General features: G+C 38.2%; 1 protein-coding gene across 1 annotated transcript in view; it reads left to right on the forward strand.

Annotated features, from left to right (window-relative positions):
- Nucleotides 1-5,349, forward strand: part of MED13L (mediator complex subunit 13L) — a 265,530-nt gene that overhangs the window by 139,203 nt on the left and 120,978 nt on the right.

Below are 5,349 nucleotides of genomic sequence, written 5' to 3' on the forward strand. Positions count from 1 at the left end.
GAACCCGTGTCCCCTGCATCGGCAGGCGGATTCTCAACCACTGCGCCACCAGGGAAGCCCTGTGTTTCCTTCTTGAGATGCAAAGATGAAAAGTCAGGGAAAGGGATCTCTCATTAGAGGGTAGACAGACATGTAAACAATTACTTACAGTGTGAAAGATAAAGGGAATCTCTTACTAGTGTCCAGAAAAATTAAGGTCATTAGTGATGTGGTACCTTTAACAAGGACTAGCCAATGGGAAATTCATAAATAAAAGTAATGGGACAACTTGGATTTATTAATCATACATAATAGTTTTACCATATTTTTTGTCTGTTTTTGGTGGATCTATAAAAAATGTCGTTTTCTGCTGGTTTATTTGATGGAAGCTATATCAAAAGGTTCTGTGTATTTTGTCACTTGAATTTGAGAATTGTATGAAAAGTGAGAAAACAGTGAGGTTAGAGTCCTGGGGAGCATCTACATTTACAGGATGGGTAGAGAAAAAGGAGTACATAAAGGAGACTAGGAAAGGTCTGAGAAATGAGAACCAGGAGGATCGGTGTCACCAAAACGATGAATTTTTAAAGTTTCAAGATTAATCAGCTATGTCTACCAGAGAGGCCATATAAAATACATTCTAAAAGGCAGTTATGCAGCCACGATGGACACAGCATGAGCAGTTTCAGTGCAGTAGTCAATTTGAGGTTGCAGTAGCGAATTTCAGGTTACAGTAGCCTGAGTTACAAATGGCAGTTGAAATGAAGATAGGAACGTAGACTTCTTATTATATTTTGTTGTAAGTAGCTGCAAAGTAGAAAACTGTTGGATCTAGGAAGGGAGGAGACAAACTTTTAATAGCCTATGATAAAACTAATTGGTACTGTCTGTTGTTTTTAAAAGTGTCTTTCATGTACCAGGCACTCTGCTTTGTACTTTCACAGACATTATGCATAGAGTGTCAATTGTAAGACCAGCTCAACCAGAGGTAGCTTGTTTACTTTTTAAAAATTACTTTTTTTTCTTAATAACTGAAAGGCAATTACCACTGTTTTTTTTTGTCCTATTAGCAGTCTACAAAGTACACAATAAAAACTTATATCCTGAATATCAATAATTTATTTTCACAGTTTAAATATATACTGTCAGTTTCAAAAAGGATTTTAAACACCTTACAGTAAGAGATACACCTTTAAAAAATGTATATATCGTGCTTCCCTGGTGGCGCAGTGGTTAAGAATCTGCCTGCAAATGCAGGGGACATGGGTTTGAGCCCTGTTCCGAGAAGATCCCACATGCCACGAAGCAGCTAAGCCCATGCGCTGAAACTGCTGAGCCTGCGCTCTGGAGCCCGCGAGCCACAACTACTGAGCCCGCGTGCCTGGAGCTGGTGCTCCACAGCAGGAGAGGCCACCGCAGTGAGAAGCCCGTGCACCACAACGAAGAGTGGCCCCCGCTTGCCACAACTAGAGAAGGCCTGCGTGCAGCAACGAAGACTCAACGCAGCAAAAAAAAATAAAATAAAATAAATACATTTATTTTAAAAATGTATATATATACTAGAGGGGTTTTGTGAATATCATCGTTGTTATTTCTGCGAGAGGACTGAAACTAAGCTGGAAGCAGAGCTCTCCTTGACCACCGGTCCATCTAGAAATATGGATGATCTTCCATTAACTGTCTGACTTTGTGGGACTTACTGAATTCCTCTGGACTTTAGTTTTAGCATTTATTATTTCTAAAATATTTTTCAGTTTTTCAATTCTCTGATTCTAGGGAAATTGTACAATCTAGGCATGTCCCCAGAAAGTACATAATGTACTTTATAAGTATTTGGTTTACTTCTTTGATGTTTTTGGAGTGTTAGAGGATATTATAAAAATAAAGATTTATTAAGAGTGGTTCTTAGAAAGCATTAAATTCCTATCTGAGAACCTGACAGGAGAGAGTGACAGTACTTCATGTACTTCATGTAGGGTTTTGTTAATAGTCGTGTAAGTTCGAAGTATTATTATAACTTAATATTTATGGCTAAAGAATATAGAACGCTGTGAGTGCTAAGATGAAATACTAAATTATGTAACTGTGAAGCTTCCTCTTTGTTATAACGCTCATATCTGCTCTGCTGTTACCGTCTTCTGCCTGTCTGGGTCTTCGGACTTCTCACGGGTCATGCGTCTAATCCCTCTGCTCTGTGTATCCTTCTGGTAGAGTCTACTTTTGGTGAAGCACTCTACCGCATAAGAACATAATGTGGCGTCAGTGTTTAGGATGTTACCGGAACTTTATCTGGCACTCCTGTTCCCCAGTAGAAGCCTTTTGTCCAGCCATAGTTGCCCTTCACAATTTCTAGCATAGTCTAAACTCCTTTTCTCTTTTGTTCCTGTTCTTGCCTGCCCCCCCCCGCCCAGCCCCCACTCTTTCTGTCTTTCCTAGCAAGTTAACTTTGATCTCTCTTCTTTGAGCTGCTCCCCTGAGGCATCTTTTCTAGCTGTTTATTTCTGACATTTTACCTCTATATTTATCAATAGTATGTTTTTACTGTTCTTTTTTATTTTATTTTGTTATTTTAAAAATTTTATTTTTCTCTTGAATTTGTACTAAGGAAGATGAGAGTTTACTCTCCTTCCTCCTTTTCCCATTCCTTCATTATTCCTAAATTGAATCTTTAAAACAGAATCATACTTATTTTGGTGTTTACTATACAGCATTATTTCTCCTTTTATTCTATTCAACATCTATTACAATCCCTAGTACAAAGGATATTACAGGTTTGGAGGAACTGAATGGAACTTCTTTCTATTGTAGATCTATTTAGTTTTCTAGGATCAAAATTAAAAATGAAGTCTTAAAACTCATTTAATGTAAAACAAAATATTGAGTTATGTCATTAAGACAGCAACATTCTCTTTATCATTCTTATTTTAAAAGATGATCCTTTAAAATATTATCTTTTATAAATGGGTTAAAATCCTTGTTTCTTATAATTGTCAGTTTTGCATGAGTTTTTCCTCAGTATTATTTCTTATTGAGTGGTTTGTTCAAGTTTCAAGTTTGAGCAGTTGGGCTCTTTATGATGGTTACTTTAATTCAAGTATTCCCTAGTAGAAAGAATACATTATACCCTGTTGGACTTTGTCCCCCATTGCTAGCCCGTGAATTGCAATTCTGCTAGTGGAAGCCGACTCAACACATTTTGAGATCTTAACAGGCCTCATAGAAAGGAGACCTCTAATTGGTTGCACACAGAAGAGCCTAGAGGGAACATTGTTGGGGAACATTTGAAGGATTGTTATGTATCACTGAAATTGACCAGTGTTGTTTACAGAGTTTATCTGGTACTAAGAATCTCAGAAAACAAAGGAACGTCTTAGTATGTATAATTGAAGACAGTTGACTAAAGTATTTCTATGTTAGATGAATTTTTAAAAAATAAAAGACTGTAGAAGGTAAGTTTCACTGAAGGAGAAAATTGGACTATTAGCTGGAGAATTTTGAGTTTGTCTCAATGGTCTTTAAAGTATTCTATCAATTTCAGTGTAGCATGCCACCTCCTCTCCTTTGTTTCTTACTTATAATTTCAAGATCTAGAACTGAAGCTTTCTATCAGAGTATGGTTCACATTCCTGAAATAATAACAGCTTTCTTCTGCTAATGATTTACTGTGTCCTTAAGTATTTCTAGGCCTTGATTTCAACTAGAGTTTCTTTTTTTTTTTTTTTTTGCGGTACGCGGGCCTCTCACTGCTGCGGTCTTTCCCGTTGCGGAGCACAGGCTCCGGACACACGGGCCCAGCCGCTCCACAGCATGTGGGATCCTCCCAGACCAGGGCACAAACCCGTGTCCCCTGCATCGGCAGGCGGACCCTCAACCACTGAGCCACCAGGGAAGCCCAACTAGAGTTTCTTAGGGAAAGAATAAGACATTGTGATAGCCCATAAACACCCAGTTTGTGAAAATAGAAAAATTGGGATTATATGCTTTTACTTTTCAACTTTATCCCAGTAGGCCCTCCTTTTCCCAGTCTCTAAAAACTTATAGTACTGGTTTGGGACACATGATTATGTTCAAGTATTAAATTAAACATGTACTGTCTTGTATTACCCTTGATCATTTTAAGCGTGTTTTGTAGGTTCAAAAAGGTAAATTACAATACTAAAGGACACTACTTTAATAATGGCAAGGCCTCCCTTTCCCCCAACCCTTAGAAGCACATGCTGTTAAAAATACCCAGTGAAGACTCAATAAAATACTTGCTAAGTACATTTCAAACCAGAGGATGCTTTGGTTGAAGTATATTATGGATACATTCGAACATGACTGTGTGTTTGAAGTACAATACAGGGTATGTTCTGTAGCTGCTGTAGAACAAAGCATTCTGTATTTGTGCTTTGATTTTCTGTAAACTAAGCTTCCTAAGTTTCAGAGCTTTTTTAATTCTTCTGAGTATATCATGGAGAAGCCTTCAGTTGGGCCATTGGCACCTTGTGTATCTGATCTCTTTTAAGGACGCATGCAGTACTTCTGCAACTCCTTTGAACAAGTCAGTTATTTTCAGAAACAGCTGAAGTTACTGAGCAGCCAAGTTGGAGCTGAACCTGGGGTGAGGCAGATGAGTAGGGGCCAATCATCCTGGCCCACAGTGTAAGTATTCAGAATCATAAATATTGACTTCAGGAATTAGAACTTTTTGTGCATGTGACTTTTTTGGGAATCTGATGCACACACATATACATTATTACAAGTATTATTGATGGGAGTAAATGACAGGAGTTTAGGACTTTGTTATAACTCCTAGTTATGTTCTCAGTGAACACAGTCAAACTGATCCACTTACTATATCCTGTGTTTCTGTTCCTGTGTTTTTTAAACTCTGAGTAGGAATAATAATAAAGGTATAATGATATCTACCTTATATAGGTTGTTTTGAGGACTAAATGAGATAATGTGAATGTCTAAATAATTAGACAAATTATTTAAAGCCTGTTTCATAAATTTCTTCCTAGATTCTTAAAGCACTTTATATACTATTCACTATATTATGAATGAAACCATTCAACTTTTCAAAATTAAATGATCATAATTCAGGAATAGCATTATGTATCATTTTTCCATTTTCAGATCATTTAATATTATTTATATATATATATGAAAGTTGTATAATTTATATAAACCATGCATTAAAAGCAGATGATAGGGGCTTCCCTGGTGGTGCAGTGGTTGCGCGTCCGCCTGCTGATGCAGGGGAGCCGGGTTCGCGCCCCGGTCTGGGAGGATCCCACGTGCCGCGGAGCGGCTGGGCCCGTGAGCCATGGCCGCTGGGCCTGCGCGTCCGGAGCCTGTGCTCCGCAACGGGAGAGGCCACAGCAG

The sequence above is a fragment of the Physeter macrocephalus genome, chromosome 19 (genome assembly GCF_002837175.3).
Source record: "Physeter macrocephalus isolate SW-GA chromosome 19, ASM283717v5, whole genome shotgun sequence".
NCBI lineage: Eukaryota > Metazoa > Chordata > Mammalia > Artiodactyla > Physeteridae > Physeter > Physeter macrocephalus.